The sequence below is a fragment of the Danio rerio genome, chromosome 25 (genome assembly GCF_052040795.2).
Source record: "Danio rerio strain M-AB ecotype USA chromosome 25, GRCz13ab, whole genome shotgun sequence".
Classification (NCBI taxonomy): domain Eukaryota; kingdom Metazoa; phylum Chordata; class Actinopteri; order Cypriniformes; family Danionidae; genus Danio; species Danio rerio.
Window position 1 is genome coordinate 25,362,628 of NC_141045.1, and position 24,836 is coordinate 25,387,463.

The window sequence follows — 24,836 nt, forward strand, 5'->3', positions numbered from 1 at the left end:
CTTTAAAGAGACAACACAATGTTCTTGGAAACATTAGCATGGAGTAATGTGTACAGTGTAATTACTTTTCTGAAACCTTCTATCTTGAATTTAATGAGGCAATTCTATTTTTGTGATTGAACTGACACCTATTTTGAGTGAAGCCAAACTGGAATATTATATTTAAGTGGACAGACAGGGAAAGAGCGAAGCAGACAACAGAAATTGAAGAACTGTAATGTACTATGGAAGTTTTTAATTATTTAAAGGTATAGTTCACCTAAAATTGAAAATTGCCTCATCATTTTTTCTCTCTTGTGCTGTATTAAACCTTTATGAGTTTCTTTCTTTTTTTTTATTTAACAATAAAAGATGATATTTTGAAGAATGCTGATTGCTGGCACATATCAGTTCCCACACTTTATTACAGAGTTATTAAATAAGTCAATGGGTATCAGCAACCAGCATTTTTATAACATCTTCTTTTGTGTTCAACAGAAGAAAGAAATTCAAATATGTTTTAAACAAGTAAAGGTTAAACAAGTAAATGGTGGCAGAATTTGCATTGTTGAACTGGGTGAAGTGTATTTTTACCCGAGAGAACTATTGTTATAATCTAGTTCTGCATGATAACATGTTAATCATTGAGTGGCAAGGTTTTATTATTTGTTACTGTACTTTTTTACAAGCTTTTTCACAGATAAAGTAACCTGGCAAGACAGCCCTTCTAATTACCTAATTAATAAGAGTTTCCGTTTAATTCACAAAGGTTTTAATGAGCTGCGGTCACACTGCACTTTTCTCCTCATACACTTCCATTTAAATGCACATGAATGCGTCAGACCCGAAACGCAAGGTCGTGCGTCAAGTTTCACAGATCGCAGCGCTGGAAAGTTTCAGCTTGGTGAATTCTGACCTGCGAAATCGCATCACTTGACTGTGTGAGACCAATCGAGGATTAAAACATGATCTCTCTGGACAGAAATTTAAAATATGGAGCAATTGCTCGCTTTTTTAATGTCTAATCATCTTGATTAATCTTGCCCCTTTTTACAGAGCTGTATGACAAAATTTCACAAGCTCAAATTCTCATGTGACTGCAGCTTAATGTTTTCTTAAATAACGGATAAACTCACTGGCCACTTTATTAGGAAGAGCTTTTTAACTGCCAGCACTGAAAAAAAAATATTCAAAGATGATTCCTTGGATTGGATTTTTTTTTTTTTTACGTTAAGTGGTTGTAAACAATTTATTTGGGCTGAATTTAAACAAACAAAATAAGTTGAACATTATTAAATTTAATTTGTTTGTTTAAATTCAACATAAATAAATTGTTTTCAACAGTTCTGCATGCAACACTTTTACCTATTCAGCCAATCAGATGGCAATAACTCAGTAAACTGAGGCAATTAGACATTGATCAAATTTATGTCTTACACTTTCACCTTTTCATCTTTATGTTAGTGTGTAATGTTGCTGTTTGTATATGAACAGTTGGTGCAATCTAAACCAAATATATCAGGCTGATCTCACGAGGAAACGTTTTGTCAGTTTAGAGGCTAATTCAGGTTCAATGTTATGAAAATGTACAACTTTACAAAGGAGACGTGGCACCCAACCCCACCCCTAAACCCAGACATCATTGGTGGATAAGCAAATCATATTAAATTGTATGAATGAGATTGTACGAATTCATACGAATTAGCCACTAAATCAAAAAGTTACGAATTGCTGTGAGATTATGTTAAATATATTACCCTCCGAAAGTCAAACTGGCCAGCACATTCAACTTTCCTTAGTCAGAATTTGTTCATTTGAAATAATAATAATAACAAAAATAAATAAATAAATAAATAAATAATAATAATAATAAAACAACTTTTGGTTTTTCAAACCACCCGAACTCTACTTACTGGCCTGACTATTTAATTTAACTTAATAAATTGTATAAAAAGAGGATTCATTAATAGCAGAATATATATATATATATATATATATATATATATATATACAAACACACACACACACCGTTAAAAAAAAGAAAAGGCGGTGCCGAAAAGCCCAGAAAACGCAAAAAAAATGCTCTAAAATCAGACGCTGCCAAATGCATAACATTAACTGAAATAGACTGGAAAGGACACTGTTGACCGCAAGAAGGTCGATGGTTCGTACCTCGGCTGGTTAGCTGGTGTATCTGTGTGGAGTTTGCATGTTCGCATGGGTTTCCTCCCGGTTTCCCTCACAAGTCCAAACACATGTGCTAAAGGTGAATTTGGTAGGCCTAATTGGCCGTAGTGCATGTATGTGAATGTGTGTGTATAGGGGTTTCCCAATGATGGGTTGCAGCTTGGAGGACATCAACTGCGTAAAATATGGTACTGCTTACATTATGTCACCATCTGTACAACAATATAAGTTGTGAATGTGCGTGTCCGTGGATGGGGCTGTGTCGATTTGGTAATGGGCTACCGTGCCAGGGCTGATTTTTAGTCCCAGTCCGCCCCTGCACACTCACACACACACACACAAACCTACGCGCTTTGTGCACAGGTGGTCTAGTTACTCATTTATTTTGAGGCTGTATTACCAAAACTTTTTTGTATTTTTAGGTAATGACTTCATAAAATATGGCAACTGACAATCGAAGCTTAATTTTGATATCTCTTTAGAAGCTTTGAATATTAATACGATGTCACAATATGACGTCTTATGTGAGAACAGTCAAAATGACCCCTGTGGAAACAGTTAGTTATTTAATTCTAGTTACTTAATTCCTGTGCTAAGTGAGCACCCCTTTAAATTACTCTGAATATGTGCCAGATAGGCTGGTCTGGTGAGTGTAACAGAGGCCAGCTATGTGCTGTACAGGTAAACCGCACTCCTCTGAACCTAAAAATGTGCTCTAGTGACAGACACTACAGTCCATGTTGTTTAGCCACCCTGTTAGAGTAACCAACTCCCATGCCGAGAGTCACCAGTTCAATCCCAACTCAGAACGAGTTGGGCCATGTAGGACCAGCAGCGTTACATAAGGAATATTTCCAGGCACACTTTGTGCTCCTTTGTACCAATTACCCATTGTTTAAATGCCACGACCAGCTAAAGCACTATTGATCCCACTGTACCAATCTTGTAATTAGTATTTCCGAATAGATGTCAGCTTTTCTCAAACATGACAGATAGTTCACAATACCCAAATAGCCTGTTCAATCATAAGATTTTAATTCAAAAGAACATCTTTGAGATGTAGTTGAAAGAGAAATTCACATAATTCATGTTAAATTTCCACCAACTATGGTATCCTAGCACATCAATACAGATCCAAATCATTGAATCAATGCCAAGAAGAATTAGGGGCAATAATGAAGCCAAACTGGTGACTAACCTGCTATAGGAATACTACCAATTGGTCAGCATGTGTCATATTTGATCAGGTTGAACATGGTCTCTCAGAGAATCAAGAAAAAAACACAATTTTATTCATTTATTCTCTATCTGTTGTCCTTGGCTTATCTGAATTTATTTAGACACCTATTTCTGTACAGTATGTTAGTCAAGTACATTCACATTGTAACTTAACTCATAAGACCTCATCATATGTATTATGAAAGCTCTCACCTCAGGGTATTTTGGTCCAACAGCACTGCCTCCTTTCTCCCATTAGTCCCAAACCTTCTCAGAGAGGGAGCATGTTATTGAATTTACCTTTCGTAATAGCCCCTGCCGCAGGCAAGGATAGAACTGGATGTGATAATTACGAACACCCTAAACCCACAGAAGCACCTCCTAATTAAACTCTGACATTTTCTCGCAGCCGAACACACACACTGTTTTGCTCAGTCTTATCTCCATCCTGCTGCTCTTTGTTCTCCAAATCTCCAGTTCTGATGATAACAAGAAAAACAGCACCAAAAGTGTTCTTAAATACCGTTCTTCAAATGTTAATGGGCCGAGAAAATGTTTGGCATAATTCACAGAGAGAAATCTACAGTTTTTGAGAACAACAGGAATGGATTTTGCTGTTTTCACCCTCTGGTTTGTAAAGTGTCCGAGGGATTAGCCAAAAACTGATTTTTGCTTTTAAAATGATCTACAGATTTCACATGGTATTCGCTGTTTGGTCACACAACATGTTTTTAAGGCTTTTAGCTCACTAAACTGGTAATATGTTGTTTAATATAGCCATTGAGGTAATAGTTTAGGCGGTTTAGGCATTGGTTATGATTAAGGATGAAGACTAAGATCATGCTTTACTAATAAACAGTCACTATCTCACTAATAAGCAGGTAATTAGTCAGTATACTCTAGTTAAAGTAATTTATTTTCACAACAAGGGATGGTGTATATTAATCAACATTTCCCATGAACTTAAATATACCCAAATAAGCCCAAAGACTAGTTTTCATTAGTGGTCCCTTAGCCAAATGCTATAGGACAAAGGTCACCAATCTTGTTCCCGGAGGTCCGATGACCTTCAGGGTTTAGCTCCAACTTGCCTCAATACACCTGCCTGGGTGTTTCAAGTTTACCTAGTAAGACCTTGATTAGCTTGTTTAGGTGTGTTTGTTTATGGTTGGAGCTAAAATCTGCAGGACACCGGACCTCCAGGAACAAGTTTGGTGATCCCCGCTATAGGTCTTAATCTAAAGTGTTACCAGGGCCGGCGCGTCGATAGAGGCGACCTAGGTGGCCGCCTAGGGCGGCAGTATAGAGAGGGCTGCCGTATAGAGCGGGCGGTATCCGCGGCACCTCCCTTACCAACCGCGTTCTCAATTATGTCCGCGACACCTCCCTCACCACCCGCGTCCTCAGTTATATTCGTGCATAGACGACAGAATAGAGAGGGCGGCGTCAGCGACATCTCCATCCGCACCTGCGTGTCCTCAGTTATATCCGCGCATAGGGCGGCAGAATTGAGGTCCGCGACACCCGCACGTCCTCAGTTATCTCTGCGCATAGGGCGGCAGAATAGAGAGCGCAGTATCCACGACACCTCCCTCCCTCCCTCAGCACCCGCGCGTACTGCGCTGGAAAAGAGGTCCGCGACACCTCACCTAATTTTCATAACCGGTCACTTTCATTTTCACATTGGGGTTGAGGGCGGCATGATCGTCCTCTGCCTAGAGCGGCAGTTCAGCTTGCTCCGGCCCTGAGTGTTACCCACTTCATTTATACAAATATGTGCTTGTTTTATTTATTTAAAAATGTGTTATTTTACAATCCCTGGGTAGTCTAGGTGAGTGGGTGTTTTGTTTGGGGGTTGAAAGAGGTGAGGCGAGGACCCAATTGCAGGAAATGAAATTGATTTTATTTAACAAAAGGAAAATGAAACAATTTTAACCTCCCCACGAGGGAAAAACATAGCAAAACTTTACAATACAAGACCGGACCTGGCATGACAAACTTCACGGCATCCTCAATATCGACACTTGGGCACTGAATTAATGATGATGGACCAGCAGTGGACAGAACACACAAGGAGGATAAATAGCGAAAACGAACCAATGAACAGACAAGCAGGCAAGTGAACATGATGATTGAAAACAGGACAACAATGTGGGTGGGGTACGACGATAGACAAAAGAGCACACGGTACAAACACCACAACACAAGTCATGTGCTCAGACACAGGACTAGAACACGCAGCCAATGAGAGAACTCATTGACCGCATGCTCACATGAAACAAGACACTAAAGCACATGGCTACAATGTAAACATGAAACCGCATACTACATGACACCAGCACAATAGAAAGCAAGACACAAGCACACAATAAATTAAGACACTTTCCAAGCATTCACACATGCGAAGCACAGGTTCCATCCCAGCGCCATCTGAAACGAAAACCAACAAGAACAAGGCACTGAGAAAAGAACAGCGCGCAGCAGACAAAACAAACACAGACACCAGGACAAGAGCGCGCATCCCAAACAAGCCCACGCCCCATGCGTCTGCCTAAGTAGCAAAAGCGTGCACGGCCTGGGCATGACCGAGACGGCACTTATACACAGACATTACCAGGTCAACCCGAGAGACATAAGCAGAGCACTTAACACTAGACAACATGGGTCTAGTGTTTGGAATTCTGCCACCAAGCAAGAGTTAAAAAGACCAAAGTGGCAGTGTCCTGACAGTGGGGTTGCACCGTTTGATTGAGTACTTGGAAGGAATGGTAACAACAAGGGTAGGAACAGACAGAACCAAAAGTAAACAATAACAACACAGAGTAAATTAAAAAAGGATGAACATCATCAACAAACTAATCAAACAGAGATATCAAAAATATCAGAATACCAGGTAAAATCTCAAATGCAAAGCAAGCTGAAAGACTGTATAACTGTTGGAATAATGAGTTTTTAAAGGAGAGCAGGCATGAGGGGGATGGTTGAAAAAAGTTGTGAAGTAATGGTTGCAATAGTGAAAAGTGAAACAGCGAAGCAGGGACAGCAATAGGCAGGACAAACAATGAAGTGACCTGGGGCGGTAGAAAGCAAAACACAAGCTGCATCCCAAATGCTACACTAAACAATACGCACTATGTACTTATGCACTTACACACTTAACAGCATAGTATATGTATGTAATGTCATCCCAAATCGAACACCCATTTGGTTTTTACTAAGCAGAAATTCAAAACATACCCTGATGACATTTGACGGTTTTCATATTAGTGAAATAAATGACCAAAGTACCAAATAATACCTGCCATGAGTATAACCACATTCACCATCTGGAAGCGCTATAATCACTCTCATATATCACTTTCGTAGGGGAAATTTGCTTTCACAATCTAAAATAAAAAATCCAACAGCAGCGGCGTGAAGTGTCCAGCATTGCACACTTCATTTTACCAGTTGAATGAGTGTATCATCCGGGTAATTAAAGTGCACTTATTACTTTTAGATTTTTCAGTGTGAACACTCTACTTACACTCTACTTACACCACTACAAAATGGCGTAGAATAGTACATAAGTATGCGATTTGGGACACACCTTGAGACATATAAACAAGAAATAAATATATGCTGGGACATAACAATTCCATCACTTTTTTCTTAAAGGTGCAGTAGGTGATCTTCCACAATGCTAACAGCTTAGCATAAATTACAGGCTGCGTCCGAAACCGCATACTACTCAGTAGGTACTGCTTTTGAATTTAAACGTACTACTCAGCCGTTAGAAAAGTAAGTTCTATACAGTATGAATGCGAAAAGTATGAATGTAATTCGGACGTACTACATCCACCATTTTGTCGTAGTCACGTCGCTTTACTCTTATTCATGAATTCGCTCACAGGGCATCATGGGATAGCACAGCATGCATGGGATGATTTTCGAATTCTGTAAATTCAGACATACTACTCGGCTCGCAAACTGATTTTAGCATGCTATATAGTATGGAAGTATGCGGTTTCAGATGCAGCCACAGTCCCTCCCCTGCTGTCCAGAGGCACGCCTCCTGTAACAAGAGCACACGCACCTGAAAGATGAAAGCAAAAGAATTGGACAAACTGGTTGCAGTGGGAAAGCCCTCCTCACAAAGGTAAGCGGTCAGCCAGTAAGCATAAAAAGTAACGACGTCATACCGCCCCGTAGCGTTTGCTTAAAAAATGAAATGCAGCCATACGTACGTACAGCTACGTAATTCTCAGTCTCCAGAAACGTCCACGGGACTACGTTTTCAGAATGAGTCTGGGTTGCCTATATACGGCTGTGTACGCTTTTTCAGATCTCAAATTTCTCTTTCGAGTGCCATTCATGCCTGCTATTCTCCACCAGGTGTCGCTGTCGACTGACTGACCGATCAACTGACACACCCTCCTCCTTCCCTAAACCTAACCGATACTGTTTTTAAAAGCACCTATTGACCTGAGCACCCACTTTCCTAAATTTAACCAACAGTGTTTCAAAAGCAATGTAGAAAAGAAGGATTTTTACCACGTTTTCTGATCCACATTCTTGCCCTGTTATTTGTAATCCACAGTCCAGCTGCACTCCCATAACGGGGAATTTTTAAAAACATTTATAAACGCAGCATGCTGACGATCCATGTCTCCAAACAATTCTTTTTCTTCCACTTGTTTTAATTATGGTTGGCAACACAACGTGACGTCTCTCTGCCGTCTGAATACTGTCATCGAAGCTATAGTATGCATATTAATGGAGTTGCACCTCTTTCTCAGTGGAGCACGTTTGGTTCAAACCAAGTCTATCTCTTGAGTTAATGATGAAAGCTCAAAGACATCACGTTGTACCGCTGGTACAGACATCCAGTCTCGACGCTGGAATTTACACAAGGATCTCATGGCCGTGACGCAACTTCAAATTTTGTATTCAAACCGAAGAACGAATTTGCTCTAAATAATGCAAAAACAACCAATTTCCACCTTTTTTGTGAAATATGTTTGTCCTAATAGTGTTTTTAGTAATGTGGAGCATATATATAACTGTAAACATCTTGAAAAACGTGATTTAATGTTTTTCATGACCCTTTAAAGACCTGTCTTTTAAGTAAAGCATACACACAACGCATCATATATCTGTAGGATGTGTGAGTGTGCTCCATGCAGGTGAGAGGGCTTGATAAGGTGAGCTCTGTCTTCATGCACCCGGTACTTTATGTTTGTTAATATAACTCCTATCACATTTTTAGCATTTCACTTTCGCATTGACATTTAATATCTCTTGTTTAAAAAAATCAATTTTGAACAGCAGCTAATTATTTTTTATTTGTTTTTTTTATTTCCACCTGGGCATCCCGAGGCCTCTAGAAATCATGCAGCAACATTGTTAGGATCCAAAACCTGTGAAGAGATGATGCCAACCATCAAGAAATTTGAGGAAAACACATACACTTAATACACAAATACACTTCATTAAACATGTACGCATAGACATCGCTATAAAACTGCAGGTTAACTATGTTTATATATAATAACTAGGGGTAAACGACTTTATGGAAGACGCTGCTGACTTCATCAATAAATCAAAAGATGTAAATGTTTTGCAACACATCACAATTTGCAATTTATTTGCAGGAAAATTATACACAGGCTGTTTGACAACTCATAACACATTGCAAAAACAATGCGACATTATTAATAACTAATTATAGTGCAAAACAAATGCACTGTCAACACTTTCCTTTCGTTAATTATGCAACATTAGCGCCCGGGATAGTTTTATTGCTAAATAAATTGCTCAGACGTATATTTTACCACTTTTATGGTGCTCGCTAGAAAGTTACTCAAAATCTTGATATTTACACACGCTATAAAATTTGTCACTGCAGCTGCACACTTCACGTTTCCTGTGCGCTTCATGCACTGTAAAAAATAAATTGTTGAGAAAACATAAAAAAAATAAGGCAACTTGATGCAGTAAGAACTTTGAGTTGTCTCAACATCTGTTTTTTAGTTTTTCTCAGTAACAATTTTTTGTTCGGCTAACATAATTTTGTTTATTTATGCAATGTTGATTATTGTATTTTACTAATGAAGATATTCTTGTCACATCAACTGAAGCAACAGTTACTGCTATTGAGTCAATAAATTCTTTCCTGTTTAGTGGATGATTTTTTTTTCAAATTTGCAAAATAAGTAATTAGTTCTAGTTAGCATATCATCCTGTTTTTAATAATTTTATTATTATGAACATAAAATTTTTTTAATTTAAAAAATGATTTAAAATTTTTTAAAATCATTTTATGGTTTAAAAATGAACACAAACTTACTACTTCATCTATTGATTTTCCTTTGGCTTAGTTTCTTTATTCATCAGGGGTCACCATAGCTGAATGAACTGCCAACTTATTCAGCATATGTTTTACAGCGTATGCCCTTCCAGCTGCAACCCAGTACTGGCAAACACCCATTCACACTCAGACACCTGTACCTCATGTCTTTGAACTGTGGCAGAAACCAGAGCACCCGGAGAAAACCCACGTAAACACAGGGATGCCAACTGACCCAGCCGGGTCTTGAACCAGCAACCTTCTTGCTGTGAGGCTACCAACTGCGCCACTGTGTCACCACTCTTTCAAGCAACTGATAAACAAACTTAGCTTTCGATCGTCACGTCACGCAAGCACAAATTATTTAAATATCAACATTTCTGTTCAACACAAAAATGTTTGTCCAGAAAACTCAGTTAAACATGTAGACATAACATTTTAGCGAATATTGTTGACATAACATATATTTTTATGCAATCAATTCGTATTCACAATTCTTAGTATTTATGACAGAAAAAGTACAGTGTGCTGAACAAATGGTGATTTTGTTTTTTAGAGTGTGGTTCATTCACAAAACATGTCCACTTCTACGCTTTGCAGAGGGCAGCAGCCAATAACATTACTTTTCCAGGGTTGCGGAGACGTGATTGGCTAGCATATGCTCTAGGGTATTTGCATGGAGCGAACTAACTGGCATCTGTTTGACAATTTAAAGTTTATGTAAATCTTTGATGATGACATAAGAAAAATAACATTTAAAAAATTACTTTAAATATTCCAAGGGCAGTTTTATTTAGGATGCTTTCACACCTAGACTTTTGTTTCGGAACCTGGCATGTTTCCCCAGTTAGCACAGTTCATTTGGCATATGTGAATCTAGCAATCGCACTCGGATCCATGCTGAATCAATCGGTCCAGGATCGCCTGAATGAGGTGGTCTCGGCTAGATTAAAACAAACTCTGGAGCAGATGATTGTGAGAAAGCAATACGATCCAAGCCAGGCTATATTACAGTGTATTATTGATATGTAATAAGCATATTTACGGCTGTATGAAGAATTATGTGTAGGGCAGGTAATATGAAGAGAACATTATGAGTAGGGCGGGATGTAAATCCTACCGGTAAATGTGCATTTCATGTCAAATACGAAAGTGAAAGCACATTAACTATTAACGAGATTACCTGTTATTTCTTTCTATAATGTAAAGCCTGTAATGCATAAGCCAACTGCTATGTATGAGAAAGTCTTACCTGTGATTTATATTTGGTGACGATGTCTGTGGGTGTCACCATTCTGAAAGTCGACTAGTTGATTAGTCGACTAGTTGGTACAACCTCTAATAATAACTCTTATCCTATTGTATCCTATAACTTAATTTGATTGTAATGCAATATTATGCATAGTTTGTAAAGCTGCTTTGAAAAAAATAATGTAAGAAATGCTATACAAATAAACTGAACAGAACTGAAAAAAATGAAAACATAAATACAGTACTATGTGTACATATTTTATTCCAAAACCATGTGACTTTCTTTCCTCGGTGGACCACATTTCCACTGTCCTGTCCATGAAAGTCAATGGATCCAAAACACTGGAGATCAACAACAAAATATTGTTTAGGTCTCATTTGGCCCTCTAGATGATATACTTTACCGTTTTAGCATTCAAACATTTCTGAGTGACTAAAAAATTGCAAGGAGTGACAGGGACAGACAGCTAAAATCACAGCGGAGGGCAGAACGATGTTTGCATGTGGCGATAAAAGGCTTTCTGTCATGGAATGTGTGGAACGACACAACACAAATCAGACATTGTGTCTGAAATTGCTTATCGGAGCAGATGCGAGTAAATTGCCTTTGAAATGCAGCGTGACCGGAGAGCCGACACCGTCATAAGCCTGGATCAATGCCATTTTGGTAAACATGGCAGTCTGTGGCTGTGACGTGGAAGCAACGGGTGTTGTTGCGCTCATTGACGGCGTCCACTTCCTCTCGATAATGGCTGCAGCTGTGGCACGCGTCCACGCCAGCCCCGTAAGCTCACACAAGTGGTTTGGGGGCTCATCAAGCCTCCCAGGGAAGAGTTAGGCTGAAGAGGATCTAATGGAGAACAGGGGATGCGCGGACAGGCATTCTATACACTACAGTGGGTTTGTATCAATAACGCAACCTCTCATGTTAGCCCACTTCAAATCCACCATTAGATGTAAAATATACAATGCAGGCTGCGTTTGCCAGATGGTTTCGATTTCCACATCAGTCAACAATTTCAGTTGCGCAAACATAAATTGGGCTGACATTCATTGTAGCCCCCATCTCCATTTGTATATGCAGAGAGGACTGGAGAAGGGTGGGTGTGTTAAGGCGCACATGTGCCTGGCGCAATCTGAGCTTCATCTCTGACCAATGGAGTCGAGGGTCACGCAGACATCAGCGCTCGAGGGCTTTTGCAGCCTTTATCACATCAGGGAGTCAACAAAGCCAAATGTATTTATGGGATCTGAGACAGTCTGTGTACTTACTGCTTGACCTGACCCTGAAACAGAGGAACCTGCAATTTCTTGAACTCCCTGTTAGATGACGAAGTAGTCAAATGTACAACCATCAACCTTAATGATTCGTTCACATAAATCGACAGATAATTTGCTTTGCTAGTGTATGCAGGAAAACGACAACAACAACTGGTTATATGTTCCAACCTTCATAGCACATAGTGGAGGCGTCTATTTGATGTTTGAGTTTCATCTGAAGGACATTTGATAGAACAATTGCTCATATGCAGTATGTCCAGTGCTGGGAGTAATGCATTACGAAAGTAATGTATTACAGCAACGTATTACTTTTTCCTGTAACACAGTAGTGTAAGGCATTACTAATACATTTTCAGCAATATTTTACTCTGTACATGTTTAGTAATGCTTTACTTACAACAAACTTTTCACCTGCAAGACATTAACAAATAATAATTCTTTCCTTACAACAAACTTTTCACCCGCAAGACATTAACAAATAAAAAATACAGCAAGTAAGTTCTATTTCCTGTTCGTGGTTAGTGAATATACGCGTGTGTTGTCATTAATCTTCCTCTGGCTATTGGCACTTTTTACTTTGAACATGGAATGATTTTAGCCATTGAGCTAGAGGTCTGAAGCTGTTGGCTCAGCCCGGTTTGCAGTAATATTAAGCCCTAACACACAGCGGAAAAGCGGCAAATAGATGAAAATGGCAGAAGACAGTACGATATCGCACGATATGGCGTTATTTCACTGGCAAATGTTGTAAGCGCAGTATTACAGGTCGCAAGCACATTTATATAGTACAAACGAGCGAATCTCTATAGCTCACACGCCGGTTTCCTCTGTTCGTGGACAAAACTGCTCGCAAGCTCTCAAATATACACTGTTCACACGCACTGAAATCACTGGCTGCTCACGTGCAAACTATCCAGCCTGATCTCACGAGAAAACGTAAGTATTTTACGTTTTGTCAGTTTAGTGGCTAAGTCGTACGAAATTGTATGATTTTAAAAATAAGGCATGGCACCTAACCCCATCCCTAAACCCAACCGTCATTGGGGGATGAGCAAATCCTTCTAAGTTGTACGAATTAGATTGGACAAATTCATATGAATTTGCCACTTGTTCAAAAGTTTTGAATTTCCGTGAGATTTTGTTGAATTATCTGCTCTCACTTTGTTAAATGATTCAGACTCACAATTTGTGCCTTGTGTTACCTCTTATTTTCATGCGTTTGCCTCCAGAGATCATCTTGTCAAATTGGTTATCCCAAGAATGTTGATATAGTTTATATATTGAAATATAAAGATAAGAGTGATAAGCCAAATCAGCAGAAATTAAGTTTCTCTTAGTCAGTGGATTCATTCAATTTTTTAGAGGCATATAGGTCTCTGTTTGATCTGTTTTCTTTCTCAGCAGTTAAGCAATGTTTAACCTATATGTTCATTTCTTTGGCCTAAAATGACTGAGGTTGAGTGGTTGGTCCTCTAATTGCACTTTATATTGAGAAAGCTATGTTCATCATGCTCACTTTGTGCATGACAGTTTTGTGTTGTGAACCACTTGAATTTTGTGGCACCTAGGCTCAGAAGACATGGTTAATCAGCTGTAGAGCACATACAGCTGTGGCCGATAGTTAACAATAATTATTTATAATATTTATTACATTTTCCCATTATTTGTATATTATTTGTTCGCCCCCACCCCAACCCTAAACCCAACTGTCACAGTAATGGAAAAGCAGATGTGGATCTGGAATCTTCTCTGTTAGTATAGCTGATTAACCATGTGGATGGATGATAACAGCCTTCTGAGCCTACCAGTAGGTGCAGAAGGCCCCTACTGGCCCATACCTAGCAGTTGATAACCACTTGTCCATTCAATCAAGTGATAACATTCTGTGTGGGTGGTATTGACCATATTTGGAATGGTTGTTAATATTAATAAGCTCTGCAGCTCAGTTCCTCCACTCTCTCTCACAAAAACACAGCGTGATGTACTCTGAAATAAATAAACATGTGCAAAATAATTGTACTTTATTTATCAAAAAATATTTTAACAAATTGATTAGATGCCTTGTTAACCCTTTCACGTGTATGACCACACTGGCGTTATCAGCCTGCGTTCACATACACATAAAAACTACTTACACTTACTTACTCTCAGGGCTGTTTATATCGAAGTTAATATTTAGCGGCACCATGTTAGTGTTTCATAACATCAAATTTACACAAGATAAGTTGTTACCCCAACACTCAATCCCCAACATGCACATATACACAACGGAAAATTGTGCTTGCCAAATTCACGCACTGTATAGCACGCAAACATGGGGAGAACGTTCAAACTCCACACAGAAATGCCAAATGACCCAGCGGGGTCTCAAACCAGCAACCTTCTTGCTGTGAGGCAACAGTGTTACCCACTGTGCTACTGTGCCGCCCATACATAAATACTAGCAAAACATAATATTCATAGCTTGTAAATACACCCTGTTGTCAATGGCTCCACTCCATTAATATTTTGGCGATGTGCTTTTGGTCGTTGTTCCTAGTCTGAGGTAAAGAGCACTCTGATGCAGGTGTACATTCAGGATGTCTCGGGACATTGCTGCATTCATCTTTCCCTCTATCCTGGCTAGTCTTCCAGTTCCTGCTGCATCCAAAAGTAGGATGGTTTTAGGCTGGTGATGAGCGGTGCCTCGTTTTCTTAAATGATAATGCCTGGAATTCACTCCTAAGAGTTCAATTTTAGTCTCATCAGGTCAGAGAATTTAGTTTCTTATGGCCTGAGAGTCCTTCAGATGGCAAATTCCAGACAGGGAGTGACTTCCGTCTGGCCACTCTACTATACATGCCTGATTGGTGGATTGCTGCACAGATGGTTGTCCTTTTGTAAGGTTCTCCTCTCTCCACAGAAGAAGGCTGTAGTTCACACAGAGTGACTATCTGGTTATTGATCACCTCCCTGACTAAGGCACTACTCCCCCGATCACTCAGCTTAGATAGCCAGCCAGCTCTAAAAAGAGTCCTGATGGTTCCAAATATTTTTCATCTATGGATAATGGAGGCCACTGTGCTCATTGGAACTTTCAGAGCAGCATAAATTTTGCTGTAACCTTCCCGAGCATTGTGCCTTGAGACAATCCTTTCTTGGAGGTCTACAGACAATTCCTTTGTCTTCATGCTTGGTTTGTGCTTTGTCATGCACTGTCAACCCTGGGACCTTATATAGGCAGGTGTATGCCTTTTCAAATCATGTCCAATCAACTGAATTTACCACAGGTGAACTTCTATTAAGCTGCTGAAACATCTCAGTGGAAATGATCAGTGGAAACAGAATGTACCTGAGCTCAATTTAGAGCTTCACAACAAAGGCTGTGAATACTGATGTACATGTGATTTTTCAGTGGGGGGGTTTTATATATAAATTTGCAACAATTTCAAAAAATCTTTTCTTATTGTCATTATGGGGTTTTGTGTGTAGAATGTTGATGAAATAAATTAATTAAATCCATTTTGGAATAAAGCTATAACAAAAAAATAAATAAATAAATAAAAATCTCTGGCTTGTTAAAGGCCCCATTGCCTGTCACAGGTGTCTCTTATTATATGTCTGCCAAAACACTGCGGACATCAAGCCATCTTGTTTGGAAATTACACCCTTCAGTGCAAACAAGCTTCTTCACAGAGAATGGATACTCTGTCAGCGCTGGTTTGCATAGGGAATATGCAGCACTGGCAGTTTTATAGATCATCGTGTCAAAGAGAGGTAGAAACGTGGCATTATCATTTGAATCATCTGTGTTTTAATGCAATTGCTCTTGGGGTAAATGGTGGCTATTTCACTGTGACACTGATGAGACAATAATGAGCACAGTAATAGCGCGGTTGCTGCTTTTGTGTGCCTTGTTTTGGGGAACACAATTTATCACTACAGACATAAACATGCAAATGGACTGTATAGGTACTATTTTTTAGATCACATATTGGGTTTATTTTTAAAAGTTGATGCTAAATTTTAATTGTAGTTAAATATTTATTTTATTTAGATGCTTAGTTAAGATTACAGTTGTCAGGAATGTGCTTTCAAAAAGGGTTTAAATTTATATCAAATATATGCAATGAAACAGAGCTGTCAGAATAAATTTTTAAAAGATGATGCTAAATGTAAAAAAAATGCATATAATAGTAGTTTAATCTGTATTTATTTTAGACACTTTGCTAAGATTATAGATGTCTAGATTTGTAGATGATATAAATGTGTTTTCTATTCTTTCAAAAATGGTTGAAAATTAGATTTTAAATGGACATGCTAGCAACCATATTGCAACATGCAACTAGCTACCCAGCAAGCACCAACATTGTGGGGAGATTGCTTTTACATGTCAATGTCCAACCTAAAATCCACTAAATATCAATATCCAATAATGCTACAGCTTGACGTTGTGACTAAAGATGTCAAAAGGGTACGTTACCACTATGACATCTATCAGACATTTGATTTTGGTTTCCATACCAGACAAAAAAAAAATGTCAGTATTTGACGTCAATATGACATTGGTTTAAGATGTTTACTCGACGTTGGATTTTGGTCACTTTCCAACATAACCTAAAATCAACCAAATCTCAACATCATTTGACGTTGTTATTGAATGGCAAAATAACGTTGTCCTTAGATGTTGGCTAGACATTGAATTTTGGTCACCTGACGTCACGACCTAAATCTAACCTAATATTAACATCTTATGATGTTGTGTGCCTGCTGGTTAACAAATGGACAATAATGTAATTTTTTTAATATATATTATGTAAATATCTACATAAATATACTTAAATATTTGAACCAAAATTATATTGCTTAGTGGGGCGACGCAGTGGCGCAGTAGGTAGTGCTATGGCCTCACAGCAAGAGGGTCACTAGTTTGAGCCTCTGCTGGGTCAGTTGGTGTTTCTGTGTGAAGTTTGCTTGTACTCCCTGCATTCAAGTGGGTTTCCTCCGGGTGCTCCGGTTTCACCCACAATCCAAGGACATGCGGGACAGGTGAAATGGGTAGGTTAAATTGTCCCTAGCGTATTAGTGTGAATGGGTGTGTGTGTGTGTGGAATATTTCCTAGAGATGGGTTGCAGCTGGAAGGGCATCTGCAGCATAAAACATGTGCTGGATAAGTTGGCAGTTCATTCTGCTGTGGCAACCCCGAATTAATAAAGGGACTGAGCCGAAAATGAATGAATGGATGAATGAATGAATCAATGAATCAAAGATATTGATTTGTTGTTTTGTGTTTGTTTACCATGTGAAAATCTGGCAGCTTGAGTAAAAGTCTGTACAAAGATTTACATTATTGAGTGCTTATTATATTATATTATATTATATTATATTATATTATATTATATTATATTATATTATATTATATTATATTATATTATATTATAATAGTGTGGCTTTCTAAAATGAGTATGTGATCTAAACTGAGTCACAACAAAAAGTGTACCAAACTGCCTTGAACTAGATTTTACAGTCTTCCTGGCACAAATATATTCCAATTCCTTTTCCAAAACTCTGGTATTCTCACATGCTAATATTTTACAAGATTTTTCAAGTTTTTGCAAGTTAAAATTATTTGTAATAATTTTGTAATAAATAAATTTGTTCCTCTAAGACATCATCAGAAATAATGTTCATATTAAGCTAGATAAACTGTATATAACAAATAAAATAAGCCAATACCCGATTCAAGGTGGTCCTTTGTTGAACCCCCCCCACCCCTCTCTCTTTCTCTCTCTCTCTCTCTCTCTCTCTGCTCCCCACATTTTTCTGTCTCCACTAAACTGTCCTATATAAAATAAAGGTATAAAAAATAAAAACATTAAACATTAAACATTTCCTCTAGGCAGGATAAAACAATCCAGTCTGGTTTCATTTTGCATGCAGGCAACAGAGCAACCGGTAAATGTGCCTGATACCAACCAGACACCAGATTCAGCCCCGCAGGCTTTACATCACTTCCTTTCTGCAGACTAAAGAAAGCTGCCGCAGACAGTGCCGTTCAATCAATCTCTTGACGCAGAGTTTCTAAATCGGGGTTTGTGAGTGAGTTTAATGAAAATAGGGATTTAGCGCATTACTCATGATTCGATTCAAAAACATTCTAAAATTAGATTTTCTCATATTTTTTATTTTCACAAAATCAGATTGAAGACATAAGCACTATTACTTCATTAGAATGTTGCTGCATGTTTCTTTGTCGGAGTGAAATATAACTAAACTAAATTTTTTAAAACAAACCCCTAACCAAATCAGTTTCTCAAATTAAATAATGTTATCTTCTGAGAACTTCCAATGCTATCTCACGGCAATATGTAACTTTTTCATTTAGTGGCTAATTCGTATCAATTCGTACGATCAAATTCGTACAATTTAGTACGATTTGCTCATCACCTAATGACGGTTGGGTTTAGGAGTGGGGTTGAGTGCCATGCCTCCTTTTTAAAATCATACGTTTCGTATGACTGAATTCATACAAATTCCTACAAATTAGCCACTAAACTGGCAAAACGTAAAATACTTATGTTTTCTCACTGCAATTTGTAACTTTTTCATTTATTGACCAATCGCATCAATTTGTACGATCTAATTTGTACAATTTGGTTCGATTTGCTCTTCACCCAATGACGGTTAGGTTTAGGGCTGGGGTTGGGTGCCACGCCTTCTTTTTTAAATCATACATTTTTGTACAATTTACCTTGTACGAATTAGCCACTAAACTGGCAAAACGTAAAATACTTTTGTTTTCTCGTGAGATCAGGCTGAAACTTCCTGACCCCTTAGAGCTATGTTGTATACAGATCAATGACAGTTTAAAGCAATGCGTTAGCTACTTTACCTATTAGTTAAGTAAAATCACTGTCCATTGAGAGAATCTCCTTCTCCATTATTTCCATGTGTTCAACATAATGAAAATACTTCCATTGCAGACATGTAAGGCTCTGACCTGCCATCTTGGTTTCTGTCTGTTCCCGCATTCTCTCATTGAGTGCATGATTCAACATGACTACATTAATTTGAATTTAACTATTTATTTTTTAACAGCTAATTAATTAAACTAAAAAGTAACTTGCATTACATTATTTAAAAAACGAACTCAAATATTATCACTTATTTTTGTTTAAGTACGTTATTTTACTTGTTACGTAGAAATTTCATAGTATTACATAACTTGCTTTACTTGTAATGTGTTACCCCTAAACTGGAAATACCTGTAATGCTAACTTGCTAAAGCTTGCTAAATGCTAAAACTCAAACCTGCTCATTCAAAGGCAGGAACTGGCAGGCCTTGCTCCTCAACCACATCTCCTGGCCGCACCCGTATCCATCACCACTTCCAAGGCAACCAATCACAGCTCTAGGACTACACGTTGTCACAACAAATAATTACATTTTTGTGAGAAGTGCACATCAGGGTCGGCATCAGTCAAGGCAAGGTTTATACCAATGTCACATGTATTCGGCACAGAACTAAAAATCTGGATTTAAAAATTGCGACATCTATGGCATTGTACTGTGTGATAAAACTGCACATTTTACAGCGTGCTTTTAGTGTGGCCAGCCTAAGCATTCTGATATCCCACAGCAGTGAGATAGATGGATTGTCTTGGCGAAGGAAAAGCACTCACTAACACTGCTTTAGATCAATGTGTGAAAAATATAGAGAAATCTAGACCTTTTGTGCAAGTAGAAAAGTTTTTTTTTTTTATTTATTTAAAAAGTTGGACCAAAAACCAAAGTTTTGCGTTTCAATTTTTGTTCAGTGTACGAAAACAGTGTTACTACTGCAATAATAGTTTCTTCATACACTTTTGTGTTTCATGATTTTATTTTTTCCCCCCAATTAATTTATGCTTTTGAATCATGAGAACTTGACCTTTCTTCTGACAACTTTTAAGCTTAAAAAGTTAGAAAAAGTGACTTTTATTAACATTTTTAATTGTTTAAAGCAATATATTGTCTGGCGAGGCAGTGGCGAAGTAGGTAGTCGATGGGTCGCTGGTTCGAACCTCGGCTCAGTTGGCGTTTCTGTGTGGAGTTTGCATGTTCTCCCTGCCTTCGCGTGGGTTTCCTCCGGGTGCTCCGGTTTCCCCACAGTCCAAAGACAGGTGGTACAGGTGAATTGGGTAGGCTAAATTGTCCGTAGTGTATGAGTGTGTGTGTGAATGTGTGTGTGGATGTTTCGCAGAGATGGGTTGCGGCTGGAAGGGCATGCGCTGTGTAAAAACTTGTTGGATAAGTTGGTGGTTCATTCTGCTGTGGCGACCCCGGATTAATAAAAGGACTAAGCCGACAAGAAAATGAATGAATGAATGAATGAATGAATATATTGTCTGGGTTATCTTGTAATTTGCTGCCACTACATTTTCTGTTATTTTACAAATTTATTTCTCTATATATTATTTCTTATTATATTATTTCAAGTTACTAAAATGTCAATAAAAGTCACTTTATTAACATCAAAAGTCGACAGACCAGAGATTAACATCCCATACTGCAATTCACAACCATAAATGAAAGGAAAACACAAAACACGGAAACTGTTAACTCACCGATATTTTTTCTTAGTGTAGAGTAATATAGATGTCATTTCTTCAGGCATAAAATTAATCAACAAAAATATTGAGTGCACTAAAATGATTATAAGCAGTCAGTACACTGAAAAAAGCAACACAAATGGCTGACTATTTTCAAACACACACACACACGTGATCCATTTTTGTGGAGTGATTTTTTTTGTTTCAATTTTTGTTGTTTGTAGGAAAACAATAAGTGTTACTATTGCAGGAATAGTTCCTTCAACGTTATAAAATGTCATTAATTCAGGCATGAGATTAATCAACAAACATATGTAGTGCACTGAAATGATTGTAAACAGTCAGTACACTGAAAAAGGCAATAGAAACAGATGACTTTTTACAAATGAAACATTCACTTGAAATTAAATGCATACATTTTCATTAAAAATTTAATTAGACAAAAATAGAGTTGTCTTGTAAAACATATTCCAATTATATTTTTATAACAAATGTATGAAATCAATAGGCCACTTGAAGAATAATATTTCTCAAAAAAATATATATTTTACACATATTTTAACACAAATGAACACAACAACTTTAAGTGGCATTTTGGCATATTGTGGCTATATTATTGCTTGACATAAAACAGCAGCTAATTTGAAATATAAGGACACAAATCAGTGTCTCTGCATGTTGATGATACGTTTATAACCCTACTGTGACGAAATGTTGAGCAACATTTCAATTTTGCCTTGTCTGTCCAACAACACATTGAGTTATTTCTTTTCTCTCAGGCAATTCGCACAAAATATAGGTTTAATCACATTTTAATATTTAATGTTACATTATATATTAAGTAGGTGCTTGGGATTGTAAGAACAGATGAATTTGCAATGAACAAACATCAGCTTCTAGGTAATAAACATGAATAATGAGCAATACATTAATATTAAGCCTATAAAACGTTTTAGTAATATTTTATTATTATTTGTTATTTTGCAAATAATTTCATAATACTAAGTTGCGTCTGGTGGGGCATAAACTGCATAAAATCAAAAGTAGCCAAAGTAGTCGGCGGTTCATTTTGCTGTGGAATCTGAGCCAATGAAAAATTAACAAATGATTAAAAATTTGCAAATAGTTTACATCTATTCGAAAACTTGAGTAAGGGGAAGCTGCAGGCCCGGAGACCCAACTGCACGCTCAGACCTGCGAGCACAGACCTGCATTTCCAGACCAGACAGTGCCCTCTGCTGTTGGGTTGGGTGAAGCGGCAGGTACGGAGACCCAACAGCACACTCAGACCGGCATGCACTAAATTCCAGGGGTTTCATTACCACGACGTAAAATGGGCGTGGCTCGGTCGGTGTTTGGGAAACGCCCCCTTAAAAAAAATAAATAAATACTGAGAGGTCACCGATCATGCGCAGTACAGGTTCTTTTTTAGCGCGGTCATTTCAAACAGGATGATTATGGATAAAGAACCTACCGCAGTGGATAACGAAGCAAAAAACAATCATACATGTTATTTTTTTGTTGTTATAATGTTATATTTTAAAGATTTCATTAGCAAAAACAGGTGACCTCGTTTTAATCCGTATTACTCCGTTTTACTGTCTCTGGGCTTTTGTACTTCCATTTTAAACCAAATAATAATGGTTGTGGTAAGATTAACCGTGTTTTTGTAGTTTAAAATATGGTGTTCAGTCATGTTTAAACAAATAAATACCACATTTTCTGTAATAAATCGTGGTTAATTTTTCTTTCTCGATCTTAGTTAATTAACATAACTCATATTTATTTTCTATTTTTATTTAAAGTCATCATACACAAAACACCTGGGATCAGGACAGGTATCTGATGTTATCTAATATAAAAGTGATCATCCATGAAACACCTGGGATCAGGACAGGTATCTGATGTTACTGTATATAATATAAAAGTGATCATACATGAAACCCCTGAGATCAGGACAGGTATCTGATGTTACTGTATATAATATAAAAGTGATCATACATGACACCCCTGGGATCAGGACAGGTATCTGATGTTACTGTATATAATATAAAAGTGATCATACATGAAACCCCTGAGATCAGGACAGGTATCTGATGTTACTGTATATAATATAAAAGTGATCATACATGACACCCCTGGGATCAGGACAGGTATCTGATGTTACTGTATATAATATAAAAGTGATCATACATGAAACCCCTGAGATCAGGACAGGTATCTGATGTTAACTAATATAAAAGTGATCATACATGAAACCCCTGGGATCAGGATAGGTATCTGATGTTACTGTATATAATATAAAAGTGATCATACATGAAACCCCTGGGATCAGGACAGGTATCTGATGTTACTGTATATGATATATAAAGTATTTGACACAAAAGCCCTGGGATACCTGAGGACAGGTATCTTAAGTTATACAGTATTAATGTAATCTGAGAGGTATCTTAAGTTAATTTGTTTAATATAACATACACTGACTTCACATGAAACACCTGCGATCAGGACAGCTATTTTGTACTGCATATAAATGGTATTGGACACGAAACCCCTGCGAATACGTACAGGTATCTGAATCAAACGGCTGTTTTCACAATCTGCGCATGATCCGTGACCTATGCAAATTCACAGATAGACCACGCCCACCCGATGACGTAGTAGCGGTTACGCTGTACTGAAACCCCTGGAAAAAAGTGCCTGCCCACTCAGACCAGCACTTTCTTGTAAGTAGCAACATCAGAAACGCCAGTAAGGTTATTGATTATTAAAGCGATTCCTGAAAATTACCAAGTTTTATGACATAAATCAATGTGGTGTAAAATATTACTCTAACAAACAATTCAGTGTTTGATTTGATCAAAATTAGTGTCAAAAGTGCATTATTTTATGATATTTAAAGCTTGCTATTATTTTATGTATTATTGTACTGTTCTGGGACAATTTTCTAGCAATGTTTTCTGGCAAAATAAAAAAAAACTTTAAAGTAAAAATGTTAAAATAAAATGTAGGCTATAATATATAGCACAATTATTATTTGTAACGTATTTTAGTGCTGTATAGGTCAACAGTACATATTACTGTATTATCTATCTGAAAGTGCTACGAAAGACAATAACAGTGTATCAATTATTTATAAGTTCTATAATGATTACAAACACGTTTTTTGGTAATCAAAATATCAGTTAATCTGCATAGAATTTACAATATGAGCTCTCTTAGGTGAAATCAAAAATAATTTGCTTGTGGAGTGTATTTTTTCCCAGATTGATATTACATTTTAAAAAGTGGGTCTCTGCCAACAATAATACAATGTACCAAAGACAGCAGATATTTCCAGTTTTTTGCTCTAGTAATGAAAAATCTTCCCAATAAGAATATAAAGCATTTATGTTATTTTCTACGTAAAAAATAATTATTACTCCAATTATTATTTTTCACAATTTTTCTATGCATTGTTTACAACTTGACTTGTAGGACCTCATGAAAAAGTACAACAAATAAAGTTTGTTGTGAGAAAATTACTTAGAGTACTATAATTGTATGTGTATGAAATTTATTGTATATGAAGATAATATTCATTCCCTCAACTCAATACGAAACAGTGATAAATCCTTAATAGTAAAAAACAACAACAAATGTCTGAAAATATTGAAGTAACTGAACAGTATCTATTTACAAATACAATAAAAATACAACAGACTTAATGCATTAAATCAAAAATCTACACTCTAAAAAACGTATTCGTATGTCGAGCAGTAGCAGCACGCAGGCGTTTGCCTTTCACACCAGCTGCGTCTGCAGCGCGCAGCTCTTCGGCAGCTGCTGCTGAGATCAACCTATCTCTGTCTATTCTATCTAGTTACCCCTCTATATACAAATACACTTTTTAAACTTTTCATCTGCACCAAGGCCCCTCCTATGCTGTTTCATTAACCTGCAAATGTTTATTTTACAAATTTTATAGAGCAAATAGTACTGTATGCTTCTAAAGCTAACTTATATGAGAAGTGTCTACAGT

The 24,836-nt window shown here is 37.5% G+C and overlaps 1 protein-coding gene across 1 annotated transcript in view; it reads right to left on the reverse strand.

The window, feature by feature from the left end:
* LOC147837707 (uncharacterized) overlaps positions 1 to 24,836 on the reverse strand; it is an 838,558-nt gene that overhangs the window by 646,170 nt on the left and 167,552 nt on the right. The gene's annotated exons all lie outside the window — the stretch shown is intronic.